Source organism: Gadus chalcogrammus, chromosome 12 (assembly GCF_026213295.1).
Source record: "Gadus chalcogrammus isolate NIFS_2021 chromosome 12, NIFS_Gcha_1.0, whole genome shotgun sequence".
In the NCBI taxonomy this organism is placed as follows: domain Eukaryota; kingdom Metazoa; phylum Chordata; class Actinopteri; order Gadiformes; family Gadidae; genus Gadus; species Gadus chalcogrammus.
In genome coordinates this window covers 9,642,517-9,658,448 of record NC_079423.1, presented here as the reverse complement: position 1 = coordinate 9,658,448, position 15,932 = coordinate 9,642,517, and the positions used below count along the sequence as shown (strand labels likewise).

Here is a 15,932-nt window from a genome sequence, read left to right as displayed (position 1 = left end):
ATTGATTCAGTAGGACTCCTTATCCATGTAAACGATCATTGTGACATCTGAATTCATTAATTATCTGAAATACACTGCGTGTGCGTGTGATGTTAAATGTTTGAACCAAGGTTAACGGTTAAAGTGTCAGAGAATGGGTGGTGATTTTTTGACGTCCTCCCATGATCTGAAGTGAGCGTGCGTGTTTGTGTTGGTGAAAGTTTAAGAAATGTACAACTGTCGGTTCAGCTCTCTGGTGCTCCCTGCTGGCAGTATCACTATACTGTCCTCATGTTTCACAAAAATAGTTTTGAGAGACGTTGTCAGTTTTTGTATGTTGCTTAAATCCTCCAAAGCGGTTGGCAGTAAACATCAGGTCACGGTACGCCACGGTAGGCCACGGAGTCAATGAGCTCGAGTTGAAAAAGAAAAAGCTTACAGCACCTGGTATTCCCAGGCGGTCTCCCATCCAAGTACTAACCAGGCCCGACCCTGCTTAGCTTCCGAGATCAGACGAGATCGGGCGTGTTCAGGGTGGTATGGCCGTAAGCAATTAGTGCAGGCGCAAAACCAGGTTTTATACAGTAGCACATAAGGAGTGAGAAAGCTGCTGAGGCTCGACGTTACACTTTTACAAAAACAATCATTAGTTAGATATAAACGGCAGTAATTGATTCAGTAGGACTCCTTATCCATGTAAACGATCATTGTGACATCTGAATTCATTAATTATCTGAAATACACTGCGTGTGCGTGTGATGTTAAATGTTTGAACCAAGGTTAACGGTTAAAGTGTCAGAGAATGGGTGGTGATTTTTTGACGTCCTCCCATGATCTGAAGTGAGCGTGCGTGTTTGTGTTGGTGAAAGTTTAAGAAATGTACAACTGTCGGTTCAGCTCTCTGGTGCTCCCTGCTGGCAGTATCACTATACTGTCCTCATGTTTCACAAAAATAGTTTTGAGAGACGTTGTCAGTTTTTGTATGTTGCTTAAATCCTCCAAAGCGGTTGGCAGTAAACATCAGGTCACGGTACGCCACGGTAGGCCACGGAGTCAATGAGCTCGAGTTGAAAAAGAAAAAGCTTACAGCACCTGGTATTCCCAGGCGGTCTCCCATCCAAGTACTAACCAGGCCCGACCCTGCTTAGCTTCCGAGATCAGACGAGATCGGGCGTGTTCAGGGTGGTATGGCCGTAAGCAATTAGTGCAGGCGCAAAACCAGGTTTTATACAGTAGCACATAAGGAGTGAGAAAGCTGCTGAGGCTCGACGTTACACTTTTACAAAAACAATCATTAGTTAGATATAAACGGCAGTAATTGATTCAGTAGGACTCCTTATCCATGTAAACGATCATTGTGACATCTGAATTCATTAATTATCTGAAATACACTGCGTGTGCGTGTGATGTTAAATGTTTGAACCAAGGTTAACGGTTAAAGTGTCAGAGAATGGGTGGTGATTTTTTGACGTCCTCCCATGATCTGAAGTGAGCGTGCGTGTTTGTGTTGGTGAAAGTTTAAGAAATGTACAACTGTCGGTTCAGCTCTCTGGTGCTCCCTGCTGGCAGTATCACTATACTGTCCTCATGTTTCACAAAAATAGTTTTGAGAGACGTTGTCAGTTTTTGTATGTTGCTTAAATCCTCCAAAGCGGTTGGCAGTAAACATCAGGTCACGGTACGCCACGGTAGGCCACGGAGTCAATGAGCTCGAGTTGAAAAAGAAAAAGCTTACAGCACCTGGTATTCCCAGGCGGTCTCCCATCCAAGTACTAACCAGGCCCGACCCTGCTTAGCTTCCGAGATCAGACGAGATCGGGCGTGTTCAGGGTGGTATGGCCGTAAGCAATTAGTGCAGGCGCAAAACCAGGTTTTATACAGTAGCACATAAGGAGTGAGAAAGCTGCTGAGGCTCGACGTTACACTTTTACAAAAACAATCATTAGTTAGATATAAACGGCAGTAATTGATTCAGTAGGACTCCTTATCCATGTAAACGATCATTGTGACATCTGAATTCATTAATTATCTGAAATACACTGCGTGTGCGTGTGATGTTAAATGTTTGAACCAAGGTTAACGGTTAAAGTGTCAGAGAATGGGTGGTGATTTTTTGACGTCCTCCCATGATCTGAAGTGAGCGTGCGTGTTTGTGTTGGTGAAAGTTTAAGAAATGTACAACTGTCGGTTCAGCTCTCTGGTGCTCCCTGCTGGCAGTATCACTATACTGTCCTCATGTTTCACAAAAATAGTTTTGAGAGACGTTGTCAGTTTTTGTATGTTGCTTAAATCCTCCAAAGCGGTTGGCAGTAAACATCAGGTCACGGTACGCCACGGTAGGCCACGGAGTCAATGAGCTCGAGTTGAAAAAGAAAAAGCTTACAGCACCTGGTATTCCCAGGCGGTCTCCCATCCAAGTACTAACCAGGCCCGACCCTGCTTAGCTTCCGAGATCAGACGAGATCGGGCGTGTTCAGGGTGGTATGGCCGTAAGCAATTAGTGCAGGCGCAAAACCAGGTTTTATACAGTAGCACATAAGGAGTGAGAAAGCTGCTGAGGCTCGACGTTACACTTTTACAAAAACAATCATTAGTTAGATATAAACGGCAGTAATTGATTCAGTAGGACTCCTTATCCATGTAAACGATCATTGTGACATCTGAATTCATTAATTATCTGAAATACACTGCGTGTGCGTGTGATGTTAAATGTTTGAACCAAGGTTAACGGTTAAAGTGTCAGAGAATGGGTGGTGATTTTTTGACGTCCTCCCATGATCTGAAGTGAGCGTGCGTGTTTGTGTTGGTGAAAGTTTAAGAAATGTACAACTGTCGGTTCAGCTCTCTGGTGCTCCCTGCTGGCAGTATCACTATACTGTCCTCATGTTTCACAAAAATAGTTTTGAGAGACGTTGTCAGTTTTTGTATGTTGCTTAAATCCTCCAAAGCGGTTGGCAGTAAACATCAGGTCACGGTACGCCACGGTAGGCCACGGAGTCAATGAGCTCGAGTTGAAAAAGAAAAAGCTTACAGCACCTGGTATTCCCAGGCGGTCTCCCATCCAAGTACTAACCAGGCCCGACCCTGCTTAGCTTCCGAGATCAGACGAGATCGGGCGTGTTCAGGGTGGTATGGCCGTAAGCAATTAGTGCAGGCGCAAAACCAGGTTTTATACAGTAGCACATAAGGAGTGAGAAAGCTGCTGAGGCTCGACGTTACACTTTTACAAAAACAATCATTAGTTAGATATAAACGGCAGTAATTGATTCAGTAGGACTCCTTATCCATGTAAACGATCATTGTGACATCTGAATTCATTAATTATCTGAAATACACTGCGTGTGCGTGTGATGTTAAATGTTTGAACCAAGGTTAACGGTTAAAGTGTCAGAGAATGGGTGGTGATTTTTTGACGTCCTCCCATGATCTGAAGTGAGCGTGCGTGTTTGTGTTGGTGAAAGTTTAAGAAATGTACAACTGTCGGTTCAGCTCTCTGGTGCTCCCTGCTGGCAGTATCACTATACTGTCCTCATGTTTCACAAAAATAGTTTTGAGAGACGTTGTCAGTTTTTGTATGTTGCTTAAATCCTCCAAAGCGGTTGGCAGTAAACATCAGGTCACGGTACGCCACGGTAGGCCACGGAGTCAATGAGCTCGAGTTGAAAAAGAAAAAGCTTACAGCACCTGGTATTCCCAGGCGGTCTCCCATCCAAGTACTAACCAGGCCCGACCCTGCTTAGCTTCCGAGATCAGACGAGATCGGGCGTGTTCAGGGTGGTATGGCCGTAAGCAATTAGTGCAGGCGCAAAACCAGGTTTTATACAGTAGCACATAAGGAGTGAGAAAGCTGCTGAGGCTCGACGTTACACTTTTACAAAAACAATCATTAGTTAGATATAAACGGCAGTAATTGATTCAGTAGGACTCCTTATCCATGTAAACGATCATTGTGACATCTGAATTCATTAATTATCTGAAATACACTGCGTGTGCGTGTGATGTTAAATGTTTGAACCAAGGTTAACGGTTAAAGTGTCAGAGAATGGGTGGTGATTTTTTGACGTCCTCCCATGATCTGAAGTGAGCGTGCGTGTTTGTGTTGGTGAAAGTTTAAGAAATGTACAACTGTCGGTTCAGCTCTCTGGTGCTCCCTGCTGGCAGTATCACTATACTGTCCTCATGTTTCACAAAAATAGTTTTGAGAGACGTTGTCAGTTTTTGTATGTTGCTTAAATCCTCCAAAGCGGTTGGCAGTAAACATCAGGTCACGGTACGCCACGGTAGGCCACGGAGTCAATGAGCTCGAGTTGAAAAAGAAAAAGCTTACAGCACCTGGTATTCCCAGGCGGTCTCCCATCCAAGTACTAACCAGGCCCGACCCTGCTTAGCTTCCGAGATCAGACGAGATCGGGCGTGTTCAGGGTGGTATGGCCGTAAGCAATTAGTGCAGGCGCAAAACCAGGTTTTATACAGTAGCACATAAGGAGTGAGAAAGCTGCTGAGGCTCGACGTTACACTTTTACAAAAACAATCATTAGTTAGATATAAACGGCAGTAATTGATTCAGTAGGACTCCTTATCCATGTAAACGATCATTGTGACATCTGAATTCATTAATTATCTGAAATACACTGCGTGTGCGTGTGATGTTAAATGTTTGAACCAAGGTTAACGGTTAAAGTGTCAGAGAATGGGTGGTGATTTTTTGACGTCCTCCCATGATCTGAAGTGAGCGTGCGTGTTTGTGTTGGTGAAAGTTTAAGAAATGTACAACTGTCGGTTCAGCTCTCTGGTGCTCCCTGCTGGCAGTATCACTATACTGTCCTCATGTTTCACAAAAATAGTTTTGAGAGACGTTGTCAGTTTTTGTATGTTGCTTAAATCCTCCAAAGCGGTTGGCAGTAAACATCAGGTCACGGTACGCCACGGTAGGCCACGGAGTCAATGAGCTCGAGTTGAAAAAGAAAAAGCTTACAGCACCTGGTATTCCCAGGCGGTCTCCCATCCAAGTACTAACCAGGCCCGACCCTGCTTAGCTTCCGAGATCAGACGAGATCGGGCGTGTTCAGGGTGGTATGGCCGTAAGCAATTAGTGCAGGCGCAAAACCAGGTTTTATACAGTAGCACATAAGGAGTGAGAAAGCTGCTGAGGCTCGACGTTACACTTTTACAAAAACAATCATTAGTTAGATATAAACGGCAGTAATTGATTCAGTAGGACTCCTTATCCATGTAAACGATCATTGTGACATCTGAATTCATTAATTATCTGAAATACACTGCGTGTGCGTGTGATGTTAAATGTTTGAACCAAGGTTAACGGTTAAAGTGTCAGAGAATGGGTGGTGATTTTTTGACGTCCTCCCATGATCTGAAGTGAGCGTGCGTGTTTGTGTTGGTGAAAGTTTAAGAAATGTACAACTGTCGGTTCAGCTCTCTGGTGCTCCCTGCTGGCAGTATCACTATACTGTCCTCATGTTTCACAAAAATAGTTTTGAGAGACGTTGTCAGTTTTTGTATGTTGCTTAAATCCTCCAAAGCGGTTGGCAGTAAACATCAGGTCACGGTACGCCACGGTAGGCCACGGAGTCAATGAGCTCGAGTTGAAAAAGAAAAAGCTTACAGCACCTGGTATTCCCAGGCGGTCTCCCATCCAAGTACTAACCAGGCCCGACCCTGCTTAGCTTCCGAGATCAGACGAGATCGGGCGTGTTCAGGGTGGTATGGCCGTAAGCAATTAGTGCAGGCGCAAAACCAGGTTTTATACAGTAGCACATAAGGAGTGAGAAAGCTGCTGAGGCTCGACGTTACACTTTTACAAAAACAATCATTAGTTAGATATAAACGGCAGTAATTGATTCAGTAGGACTCCTTATCCATGTAAACGATCATTGTGACATCTGAATTCATTAATTATCTGAAATACACTGCGTGTGCGTGTGATGTTAAATGTTTGAACCAAGGTTAACGGTTAAAGTGTCAGAGAATGGGTGGTGATTTTTTGACGTCCTCCCATGATCTGAAGTGAGCGTGCGTGTTTGTGTTGGTGAAAGTTTAAGAAATGTACAACTGTCGGTTCAGCTCTCTGGTGCTCCCTGCTGGCAGTATCACTATACTGTCCTCATGTTTCACAAAAATAGTTTTGAGAGACGTTGTCAGTTTTTGTATGTTGCTTAAATCCTCCAAAGCGGTTGGCAGTAAACATCAGGTCACGGTACGCCACGGTAGGCCACGGAGTCAATGAGCTCGAGTTGAAAAAGAAAAAGCTTACAGCACCTGGTATTCCCAGGCGGTCTCCCATCCAAGTACTAACCAGGCCCGACCCTGCTTAGCTTCCGAGATCAGACGAGATCGGGCGTGTTCAGGGTGGTATGGCCGTAAGCAATTAGTGCAGGCGCAAAACCAGGTTTTATACAGTAGCACATAAGGAGTGAGAAAGCTGCTGAGGCTCGACGTTACACTTTTACAAAAACAATCATTAGTTAGATATAAACGGCAGTAATTGATTCAGTAGGACTCCTTATCCATGTAAACGATCATTGTGACATCTGAATTCATTAATTATCTGAAATACACTGCGTGTGCGTGTGATGTTAAATGTTTGAACCAAGGTTAACGGTTAAAGTGTCAGAGAATGGGTGGTGATTTTTTGACGTCCTCCCATGATCTGAAGTGAGCGTGCGTGTTTGTGTTGGTGAAAGTTTAAGAAATGTACAACTGTCGGTTCAGCTCTCTGGTGCTCCCTGCTGGCAGTATCACTATACTGTCCTCATGTTTCACAAAAATAGTTTTGAGAGACGTTGTCAGTTTTTGTATGTTGCTTAAATCCTCCAAAGCGGTTGGCAGTAAACATCAGGTCACGGTACGCCACGGTAGGCCACGGAGTCAATGAGCTCGAGTTGAAAAAGAAAAAGCTTACAGCACCTGGTATTCCCAGGCGGTCTCCCATCCAAGTACTAACCAGGCCCGACCCTGCTTAGCTTCCGAGATCAGACGAGATCGGGCGTGTTCAGGGTGGTATGGCCGTAAGCAATTAGTGCAGGCGCAAAACCAGGTTTTATACAGTAGCACATAAGGAGTGAGAAAGCTGCTGAGGCTCGACGTTACACTTTTACAAAAACAATCATTAGTTAGATATAAACGGCAGTAATTGATTCAGTAGGACTCCTTATCCATGTAAACGATCATTGTGACATCTGAATTCATTAATTATCTGAAATACACTGCGTGTGCGTGTGATGTTAAATGTTTGAACCAAGGTTAACGGTTAAAGTGTCAGAGAATGGGTGGTGATTTTTTGACGTCCTCCCATGATCTGAAGTGAGCGTGCGTGTTTGTGTTGGTGAAAGTTTAAGAAATGTACAACTGTCGGTTCAGCTCTCTGGTGCTCCCTGCTGGCAGTATCACTATACTGTCCTCATGTTTCACAAAAATAGTTTTGAGAGACGTTGTCAGTTTTTGTATGTTGCTTAAATCCTCCAAAGCGGTTGGCAGTAAACATCAGGTCACGGTACGCCACGGTAGGCCACGGAGTCAATGAGCTCGAGTTGAAAAAGAAAAAGCTTACAGCACCTGGTATTCCCAGGCGGTCTCCCATCCAAGTACTAACCAGGCCCGACCCTGCTTAGCTTCCGAGATCAGACGAGATCGGGCGTGTTCAGGGTGGTATGGCCGTAAGCAATTAGTGCAGGCGCAAAACCAGGTTTTATACAGTAGCACATAAGGAGTGAGAAAGCTGCTGAGGCTCGACGTTACACTTTTACAAAAACAATCATTAGTTAGATATAAACGGCAGTAATTGATTCAGTAGGACTCCTTATCCATGTAAACGATCATTGTGACATCTGAATTCATTAATTATCTGAAATACACTGCGTGTGCGTGTGATGTTAAATGTTTGAACCAAGGTTAACGGTTAAAGTGTCAGAGAATGGGTGGTGATTTTTTGACGTCCTCCCATGATCTGAAGTGAGCGTGCGTGTTTGTGTTGGTGAAAGTTTAAGAAATGTACAACTGTCGGTTCAGCTCTCTGGTGCTCCCTGCTGGCAGTATCACTATACTGTCCTCATGTTTCACAAAAATAGTTTTGAGAGACGTTGTCAGTTTTTGTATGTTGCTTAAATCCTCCAAAGCGGTTGGCAGTAAACATCAGGTCACGGTACGCCACGGTAGGCCACGGAGTCAATGAGCTCGAGTTGAAAAAGAAAAAGCTTACAGCACCTGGTATTCCCAGGCGGTCTCCCATCCAAGTACTAACCAGGCCCGACCCTGCTTAGCTTCCGAGATCAGACGAGATCGGGCGTGTTCAGGGTGGTATGGCCGTAAGCAATTAGTGCAGGCGCAAAACCAGGTTTTATACAGTAGCACATAAGGAGTGAGAAAGCTGCTGAGGCTCGACGTTACACTTTTACAAAAACAATCATTAGTTAGATATAAACGGCAGTAATTGATTCAGTAGGACTCCTTATCCATGTAAACGATCATTGTGACATCTGAATTCATTAATTATCTGAAATACACTGCGTGTGCGTGTGATGTTAAATGTTTGAACCAAGGTTAACGGTTAAAGTGTCAGAGAATGGGTGGTGATTTTTTGACGTCCTCCCATGATCTGAAGTGAGCGTGCGTGTTTGTGTTGGTGAAAGTTTAAGAAATGTACAACTGTCGGTTCAGCTCTCTGGTGCTCCCTGCTGGCAGTATCACTATACTGTCCTCATGTTTCACAAAAATAGTTTTGAGAGACGTTGTCAGTTTTTGTATGTTGCTTAAATCCTCCAAAGCGGTTGGCAGTAAACATCAGGTCACGGTACGCCACGGTAGGCCACGGAGTCAATGAGCTCGAGTTGAAAAAGAAAAAGCTTACAGCACCTGGTATTCCCAGGCGGTCTCCCATCCAAGTACTAACCAGGCCCGACCCTGCTTAGCTTCCGAGATCAGACGAGATCGGGCGTGTTCAGGGTGGTATGGCCGTAAGCAATTAGTGCAGGCGCAAAACCAGGTTTTATACAGTAGCACATAAGGAGTGAGAAAGCTGCTGAGGCTCGACGTTACACTTTTACAAAAACAATCATTAGTTAGATATAAACGGCAGTAATTGATTCAGTAGGACTCCTTATCCATGTAAACGATCATTGTGACATCTGAATTCATTAATTATCTGAAATACACTGCGTGTGCGTGTGATGTTAAATGTTTGAACCAAGGTTAACGGTTAAAGTGTCAGAGAATGGGTGGTGATTTTTTGACGTCCTCCCATGATCTGAAGTGAGCGTGCGTGTTTGTGTTGGTGAAAGTTTAAGAAATGTACAACTGTCGGTTCAGCTCTCTGGTGCTCCCTGCTGGCAGTATCACTATACTGTCCTCATGTTTCACAAAAATAGTTTTGAGAGACGTTGTCAGTTTTTGTATGTTGCTTAAATCCTCCAAAGCGGTTGGCAGTAAACATCAGGTCACGGTACGCCACGGTAGGCCACGGAGTCAATGAGCTCGAGTTGAAAAAGAAAAAGCTTACAGCACCTGGTATTCCCAGGCGGTCTCCCATCCAAGTACTAACCAGGCCCGACCCTGCTTAGCTTCCGAGATCAGACGAGATCGGGCGTGTTCAGGGTGGTATGGCCGTAAGCAATTAGTGCAGGCGCAAAACCAGGTTTTATACAGTAGCACATAAGGAGTGAGAAAGCTGCTGAGGCTCGACGTTACACTTTACAAAAACAATCATTAGTTAGATATAAACGGCAGTAATTGATTCAGTAGGACTCCTTATCCATGTAAACGATCATTGTGACATCTGAATTCATTAATTATCTGAAATACACTGCGTGTGCGTGTGATGTTAAATGTTTGAACCAAGGTTAACGGTTAAAGTGTCAGAGAATGGGTGGTGATTTTTTGACGTCCTCCCATGATCTGAAGTGAGCGTGCGTGTTTGTGTTGGTGAAAGTTTAAGAAATGTACAACTGTCGGTTCAGCTCTCTGGTGCTCCCTGCTGGCAGTATCACTATACTGTCCTCATGTTTCACAAAAATAGTTTTGAGAGACGTTGTCAGTTTTTGTATGTTGCTTAAATCCTCCAAAGCGGTTGGCAGTAAACATCAGGTCACGGTACGCCACGGTAGGCCACGGAGTCAATGAGCTCGAGTTGAAAAAGAAAAAGCTTACAGCACCTGGTATTCCCAGGCGGTCTCCCATCCAAGTACTAACCAGGCCCGACCCTGCTTAGCTTCCGAGATCAGACGAGATCGGGCGTGTTCAGGGTGGTATGGCCGTAAGCAATTAGTGCAGGCGCAAAACCAGGTTTTATACAGTAGCACATAAGGAGTGAGAAAGCTGCTGAGGCTCGACGTTACACTCTTACAAAAACAATCATTAGTTAGATATAAACGGCAGTAATTGATTCAGTAGGACTCCTTATCCATGTAAACGATCATTGTGACATCTGAATTCATTAATTATCTGAAATACACTGCGTGTGCGTGTGATGTTAAATGTTTGAACCAAGGTTAACGGTTAAAGTGTCAGAGAATGGGTGGTGATTTTTTGACGTCCTCCCATGATCTGAAGTGAGCGTGCGTGTTTGTGTTGGTGAAAGTTTAAGAAATGTACAACTGTCGGTTCAGCTCTCTGGTGCTCCCTGCTGGCAGTATCACTATACTGTCCTCATGTTTCACAAAAATAGTTTTGAGAGACGTTGTCAGTTTTTGTATGTTGCTTAAATCCTCCAAAGCGGTTGGCAGTAAACATCAGGTCACGGTACGCCACGGAGTCAATGAGCTCGAGTTGAAAAAGAAAAAGCTTACAGCACCTGGTATTCCCAGGCGGTCTCCCATCCAAGTACTAACCAGGCCCGACCCTGCTTAGCTTCCGAGATCAGACGAGATCGGGCGTGTTCAGGGTGGTATGGCCGTAAGCAATTAGTGCAGGCGCAAAACCAGGTTTTATACAGTAGCACATAAGGAGTGAGAAAGCTGCTGAGGCTCGACGTTACACTCTTACAAAAACAATCATTAGTTAGATATAAACGGCAGTAATTGATTCAGTAGGACTCCTTATCCATGTAAACGATCATTGTGACATCTGAATTCATTAATTATCTGAAATACACTGCGTGTGCGTGTGATGTTAAATGTTTGAACCAAGGTTAACGGTTAAAGTGTCAGAGAATGGGTGGTGATTTTTTGACGTCCTCCCATGATCTGAAGTGAGCGTGCGTGTTTGTGTTGGTGAAAGTTTAAGAAATGTACAACTGTCGGTTCAGCTCTCTGGTGCTCCCTGCTGGCAGTATCACTATACTGTCCTCATGTTTCACAAAAATAGTTTTGAGAGACGTTGTCAGTTTTTGTATGTTGCTTAAATCCTCCAAAGCGGTTGGCAGTAAACATCAGGTCACGGTACGCCACGGTAGGCCACGGAGTCAATGAGCTCGAGTTGAAAAAGAAAAAGCTTACAGCACCTGGTATTCCCAGGCGGTCTCCCATCCAAGTACTAACCAGGCCCGACCCTGCTTAGCTTCCGAGATCAGACGAGATCGGGCGTGTTCAGGGTGGTATGGCCGTAAGCAATTAGTGCAGGCGCAAAACCAGGTTTTATACAGTAGCACATAAGGAGTGAGAAAGCTGCTGAGGCTCGACGTTACACTTTTACAAAAACAATCATTAGTTAGATATAAACGGCAGTAATTGATTCAGTAGGACTCCTTATCCATGTAAACGATCATTGTGACATCTGAATTCATTAATTATCTGAAATACACTGCGTGTGCGTGTGATGTTAAATGTTTGAACCAAGGTTAACGGTTAAAGTGTCAGAGAATGGGTGGTGATTTTTTGACGTCCTCCCATGATCTGAAGTGAGCGTGCGTGTTTGTGTTGGTGAAAGTTTAAGAAATGTACAACTGTCGGTTCAGCTCTCTGGTGCTCCCTGCTGGCAGTATCACTATACTGTCCTCATGTTTCACAAAAATAGTTTTGAGAGACGTTGTCAGTTTTTGTATGTTGCTTAAATCCTCCAAAGCGGTTGGCAGTAAACATCAGGTCACGGTACGCCACGGTAGGCCACGGAGTCAATGAGCTCGAGTTGAAAAAGAAAAAGCTTACAGCACCTGGTATTCCCAGGCGGTCTCCCATCCAAGTACTAACCAGGCCCGACCCTGCTTAGCTTCCGAGATCAGACGAGATCGGGCGTGTTCAGGGTGGTATGGCCGTAAGCAATTAGTGCAGGCGCAAAACCAGGTTTTATACAGTAGCACATAAGGAGTGAGAAAGCTGCTGAGGCTCGACGTTACACTTTTACAAAAACAATCATTAGTTAGATATAAACGGCAGTAATTGATTCAGTAGGACTCCTTATCCATGTAAACGATCATTGTGACATCTGAATTCATTAATTATCTGAAATACACTGCGTGTGCGTGTGATGTTAAATGTTTGAACCAAGGTTAACGGTTAAAGTGTCAGAGAATGGGTGGTGATTTTTTGACGTCCTCCCATGATCTGAAGTGAGCGTGCGTGTTTGTGTTGGTGAAAGTTTAAGAAATGTACAACTGTCGGTTCAGCTCTCTGGTGCTCCCTGCTGGCAGTATCACTATACTGTCCTCATGTTTCACAAAAATAGTTTTGAGAGACGTTGTCAGTTTTTGTATGTTGCTTAAATCCTCCAAAGCGGTTGGCAGTAAACATCAGGTCACGGTACGCCACGGTAGGCCACGGAGTCAATGAGCTCGAGTTGAAAAAGAAAAAGCTTACAGCACCTGGTATTCCCAGGCGGTCTCCCATCCAAGTACTAACCAGGCCCGACCCTGCTTAGCTTCCGAGATCAGACGAGATCGGGCGTGTTCAGGGTGGTATGGCCGTAAGCAATTAGTGCAGGCGCAAAACCAGGTTTTATACAGTAGCACATAAGGAGTGAGAAAGCTGCTGAGGCTCGACGTTACACTTTTACAAAAACAATCATTAGTTAGATATAAACGGCAGTAATTGATTCAGTAGGACTCCTTATCCATGTAAACGATCATTGTGACATCTGAATTCATTAATTATCTGAAATACACTGCGTGTGCGTGTGATGTTAAATGTTTGAACCAAGGTTAACGGTTAAAGTGTCAGAGAATGGGTGGTGATTTTTTGACGTCCTCCCATGATCTGAAGTGAGCGTGCGTGTTTGTGTTGGTGAAAGTTTAAGAAATGTACAACTGTCGGTTCAGCTCTCTGGTGCTCCCTGCTGGCAGTATCACTATACTGTCCTCATGTTTCACAAAAATAGTTTTGAGAGACGTTGTCAGTTTTTGTATGTTGCTTAAATCCTCCAAAGCGGTTGGCAGTAAACATCAGGTCACGGTACGCCACGGTAGGCCACGGAGTCAATGAGCTCGAGTTGAAAAAGAAAAAGCTTACAGCACCTGGTATTCCCAGGCGGTCTCCCATCCAAGTACTAACCAGGCCCGACCCTGCTTAGCTTCCGAGATCAGACGAGATCGGGCGTGTTCAGGGTGGTATGGCCGTAAGCAATTAGTGCAGGCGCAAAACCAGGTTTTATACAGTAGCACATAAGGAGTGAGAAAGCTGCTGAGGCTCGACGTTACACTTTTACAAAAACAATCATTAGTTAGATATAAACGGCAGTAATTGATTCAGTAGGACTCCTTATCCATGTAAACGATCATTGTGACATCTGAATTCATTAATTATCTGAAATACACTGCGTGTGCGTGTGATGTTAAATGTTTGAACCAAGGTTAACGGTTAAAGTGTCAGAGAATGGGTGGTGATTTTTTGACGTCCTCCCATGATCTGAAGTGAGCGTGCGTGTTTGTGTTGGTGAAAGTTTAAGAAATGTACAACTGTCGGTTCAGCTCTCTGGTGCTCCCTGCTGGCAGTATCACTATACTGTCCTCATGTTTCACAAAAATAGTTTTGAGAGACGTTGTCAGTTTTTGTATGTTGCTTAAATCCTCCAAAGCGGTTGGCAGTAAACATCAGGTCACGGTACGCCACGGTAGGCCACGGAGTCAATGAGCTCGAGTTGAAAAAGAAAAAGCTTACAGCACCTGGTATTCCCAGGCGGTCTCCCATCCAAGTACTAACCAGGCCCGACCCTGCTTAGCTTCCGAGATCAGACGAGATCGGGCGTGTTCAGGGTGGTATGGCCGTAAGCAATTAGTGCAGGCGCAAAACCAGGTTTTATACAGTAGCACATAAGGAGTGAGAAAGCTGCTGAGGCTCGACGTTACACTTTTACAAAAACAATCATTAGTTAGATATAAACGGCAGTAATTGATTCAGTAGGACTCCTTATCCATGTAAACGATCATTGTGACATCTGAATTCATTAATTATCTGAAATACACTGCGTGTGCGTGTGATGTTAAATGTTTGAACCAAGGTTAACGGTTAAAGTGTCAGAGAATGGGTGGTGATTTTTTGACGTCCTCCCATGATCTGAAGTGAGCGTGCGTGTTTGTGTTGGTGAAAGTTTAAGAAATGTACAACTGTCGGTTCAGCTCTCTGGTGCTCCCTGCTGGCAGTATCACTATACTGTCCTCATGTTTCACAAAAATAGTTTTGAGAGACGTTGTCAGTTTTTGTATGTTGCTTAAATCCTCCAAAGCGGTTGGCAGTAAACATCAGGTCACGGTACGCCACGGTAGGCCACGGAGTCAATGAGCTCGAGTTGAAAAAGAAAAAGCTTACAGCACCTGGTATTCCCAGGCGGTCTCCCATCCAAGTACTAACCAGGCCCGACCCTGCTTAGCTTCCGAGATCAGACGAGATCGGGCGTGTTCAGGGTGGTATGGCCGTAAGCAATTAGTGCAGGCGCAAAACCAGGTTTTATACAGTAGCACATAAGGAGTGAGAAAGCTGCTGAGGCTCGACGTTACACTCTTACAAAAACAATCATTAGTTAGATATAAACGGCAGTAATTGATTCAGTAGGACTCCTTATCCATGTAAACGATCATTGTGACATCTGAATTCATTAATTATCTGAAATACACTGCGTGTGCGTGTGATGTTAAATGTTTGAACCAAGGTTAACGGTTAAAGTGTCAGAGAATGGGTGGTGATTTTTTGACGTCCTCCCATGATCTGAAGTGAGCGTGCGTGTTTGTGTTGGTGAAAGTTTAAGAAATGTACAACTGTCGGTTCAGCTCTCTGGTGCTCCCTGCTGGCAGTATCACTATACTGTCCTCATGTTTCACAAAAATAGTTTTGAGAGACGTTGTCAGTTTTTGTATGTTGCTTAAATCCTCCAAAGCGGTTGGCAGTAAACATCAGGTCACGGTACGCCACGGTAGGCCACGGAGTCAATGAGCTCGAGTTGAAAAAGAAAAAGCTTACAGCACCTGGTATTCCCAGGCGGTCTCCCATCCAAGTACTAACCAGGCCCGACCCTGCTTAGCTTCCGAGATCAGACGAGATCGGGCGTGTTCAGGGTGGTATGGCCGTAAGCAATTAGTGCAGGCGCAAAACCAGGTTTTATACAGTAGCACATAAGGAGTGAGAAAGCTGCTGAGGCTCGACGTTACACTTTTACAAAAACAATCATTAGTTAGATATAAACGGCAGTAATTGATTCAGTAGGACTCCTTATCCATGTAAACGATCATTGTGACATCTGAATTCATTAATTATCTGAAATACACTGCGTGTGCGTGTGATGTTAAATGTTTGAACCAAGGTTAACGGTTAAAGTGTCAGAGAATGGGTGGTGATTTTTTGACGTCCTCCCATGATCTGAAGTGAGCGTGCGTGTTTGTGTTGGTGAAAGTTTAAGAAATGTACAACTGTCGGTTCAGCTCTCTGGTGCTCCCTGCTGGCAGTATCACTATACTGTCCTCATGTTTCACAAAAATAGTTTTGAGAGACGTTGTCAGTTTTTGTATGTTGCTTAAATCCTCCAAAGCGGTTGGCAGTAAACATCAGGTCACGGTACGCCACGGTAGGCCACGGAGTCAATGA

At 44.4% G+C, this 15,932-nt stretch overlaps 24 non-coding genes across 24 annotated transcripts; all 24 read right to left on the bottom strand.

Annotated features, from left to right (window-relative positions):
• Positions 1-411: 411 nt before the first annotated feature.
• Positions 412-530, bottom strand: LOC130397901 (5S ribosomal RNA). Its single transcript, XR_008900484.1, has one exon. It is a non-coding gene; the product is annotated as a 5S ribosomal RNA (ribosomal RNA).
• Positions 531-1,059: 529 nt separating this feature from the next.
• Positions 1,060-1,178, bottom strand: LOC130397900 (5S ribosomal RNA). Its single transcript, XR_008900483.1, has one exon. It is a non-coding gene; the product is annotated as a 5S ribosomal RNA (ribosomal RNA).
• A 529-nt stretch (positions 1,179-1,707) lies between these two features.
• Positions 1,708-1,826, bottom strand: LOC130397899 (5S ribosomal RNA). The gene has a single exon (XR_008900482.1). It is a non-coding gene; the product is annotated as a 5S ribosomal RNA (ribosomal RNA).
• Positions 1,827-2,355: 529 nt separating this feature from the next.
• Positions 2,356-2,474, bottom strand: LOC130397898 (5S ribosomal RNA). The gene has a single exon (XR_008900481.1). It is a non-coding gene; the product is annotated as a 5S ribosomal RNA (ribosomal RNA).
• Positions 2,475-3,003: 529 nt separating this feature from the next.
• On the bottom strand, positions 3,004-3,122 carry LOC130397897 (5S ribosomal RNA). Its single transcript, XR_008900480.1, has one exon. It is a non-coding gene; the product is annotated as a 5S ribosomal RNA (ribosomal RNA).
• Positions 3,123-3,651: 529 nt separating this feature from the next.
• On the bottom strand, positions 3,652-3,770 carry LOC130397896 (5S ribosomal RNA). The gene has a single exon (XR_008900478.1). It is a non-coding gene; the product is annotated as a 5S ribosomal RNA (ribosomal RNA).
• A 529-nt stretch (positions 3,771-4,299) lies between these two features.
• Positions 4,300-4,418, bottom strand: LOC130397894 (5S ribosomal RNA). Its single transcript, XR_008900476.1, has one exon. It is a non-coding gene; the product is annotated as a 5S ribosomal RNA (ribosomal RNA).
• Positions 4,419-4,947: 529 nt separating this feature from the next.
• On the bottom strand, positions 4,948-5,066 carry LOC130397893 (5S ribosomal RNA). The gene has a single exon (XR_008900475.1). It is a non-coding gene; the product is annotated as a 5S ribosomal RNA (ribosomal RNA).
• Positions 5,067-5,595: 529 nt separating this feature from the next.
• Positions 5,596-5,714, bottom strand: LOC130397891 (5S ribosomal RNA). Its single transcript, XR_008900474.1, has one exon. It is a non-coding gene; the product is annotated as a 5S ribosomal RNA (ribosomal RNA).
• A 529-nt stretch (positions 5,715-6,243) lies between these two features.
• Positions 6,244-6,362, bottom strand: LOC130397890 (5S ribosomal RNA). Its single transcript, XR_008900473.1, has one exon. It is a non-coding gene; the product is annotated as a 5S ribosomal RNA (ribosomal RNA).
• A 529-nt stretch (positions 6,363-6,891) lies between these two features.
• On the bottom strand, positions 6,892-7,010 carry LOC130397889 (5S ribosomal RNA). Its single transcript, XR_008900472.1, has one exon. It is a non-coding gene; the product is annotated as a 5S ribosomal RNA (ribosomal RNA).
• Positions 7,011-7,539: 529 nt separating this feature from the next.
• Positions 7,540-7,658, bottom strand: LOC130397888 (5S ribosomal RNA). The gene has a single exon (XR_008900471.1). It is a non-coding gene; the product is annotated as a 5S ribosomal RNA (ribosomal RNA).
• Positions 7,659-8,187: 529 nt separating this feature from the next.
• Positions 8,188-8,306, bottom strand: LOC130397887 (5S ribosomal RNA). Its single transcript, XR_008900470.1, has one exon. It is a non-coding gene; the product is annotated as a 5S ribosomal RNA (ribosomal RNA).
• Positions 8,307-8,835: 529 nt separating this feature from the next.
• Positions 8,836-8,954, bottom strand: LOC130397886 (5S ribosomal RNA). Its single transcript, XR_008900469.1, has one exon. It is a non-coding gene; the product is annotated as a 5S ribosomal RNA (ribosomal RNA).
• A 529-nt stretch (positions 8,955-9,483) lies between these two features.
• LOC130397885 (5S ribosomal RNA) lies at positions 9,484-9,602 on the bottom strand. Its single transcript, XR_008900468.1, has one exon. It is a non-coding gene; the product is annotated as a 5S ribosomal RNA (ribosomal RNA).
• A 528-nt stretch (positions 9,603-10,130) lies between these two features.
• LOC130397884 (5S ribosomal RNA) lies at positions 10,131-10,249 on the bottom strand. Its single transcript, XR_008900467.1, has one exon. It is a non-coding gene; the product is annotated as a 5S ribosomal RNA (ribosomal RNA).
• A 519-nt stretch (positions 10,250-10,768) lies between these two features.
• LOC130397882 (5S ribosomal RNA) lies at positions 10,769-10,887 on the bottom strand. The gene has a single exon (XR_008900465.1). It is a non-coding gene; the product is annotated as a 5S ribosomal RNA (ribosomal RNA).
• A 529-nt stretch (positions 10,888-11,416) lies between these two features.
• On the bottom strand, positions 11,417-11,535 carry LOC130397881 (5S ribosomal RNA). The gene has a single exon (XR_008900464.1). It is a non-coding gene; the product is annotated as a 5S ribosomal RNA (ribosomal RNA).
• A 529-nt stretch (positions 11,536-12,064) lies between these two features.
• LOC130397880 (5S ribosomal RNA) lies at positions 12,065-12,183 on the bottom strand. The gene has a single exon (XR_008900463.1). It is a non-coding gene; the product is annotated as a 5S ribosomal RNA (ribosomal RNA).
• Positions 12,184-12,712: 529 nt separating this feature from the next.
• Positions 12,713-12,831, bottom strand: LOC130397879 (5S ribosomal RNA). Its single transcript, XR_008900462.1, has one exon. It is a non-coding gene; the product is annotated as a 5S ribosomal RNA (ribosomal RNA).
• A 529-nt stretch (positions 12,832-13,360) lies between these two features.
• On the bottom strand, positions 13,361-13,479 carry LOC130397878 (5S ribosomal RNA). The gene has a single exon (XR_008900461.1). It is a non-coding gene; the product is annotated as a 5S ribosomal RNA (ribosomal RNA).
• Positions 13,480-14,008: 529 nt separating this feature from the next.
• On the bottom strand, positions 14,009-14,127 carry LOC130397877 (5S ribosomal RNA). Its single transcript, XR_008900460.1, has one exon. It is a non-coding gene; the product is annotated as a 5S ribosomal RNA (ribosomal RNA).
• A 529-nt stretch (positions 14,128-14,656) lies between these two features.
• On the bottom strand, positions 14,657-14,775 carry LOC130397875 (5S ribosomal RNA). The gene has a single exon (XR_008900459.1). It is a non-coding gene; the product is annotated as a 5S ribosomal RNA (ribosomal RNA).
• A 529-nt stretch (positions 14,776-15,304) lies between these two features.
• LOC130397874 (5S ribosomal RNA) lies at positions 15,305-15,423 on the bottom strand. Its single transcript, XR_008900458.1, has one exon. It is a non-coding gene; the product is annotated as a 5S ribosomal RNA (ribosomal RNA).
• Positions 15,424-15,932: the final 509 nt, after the last annotated feature.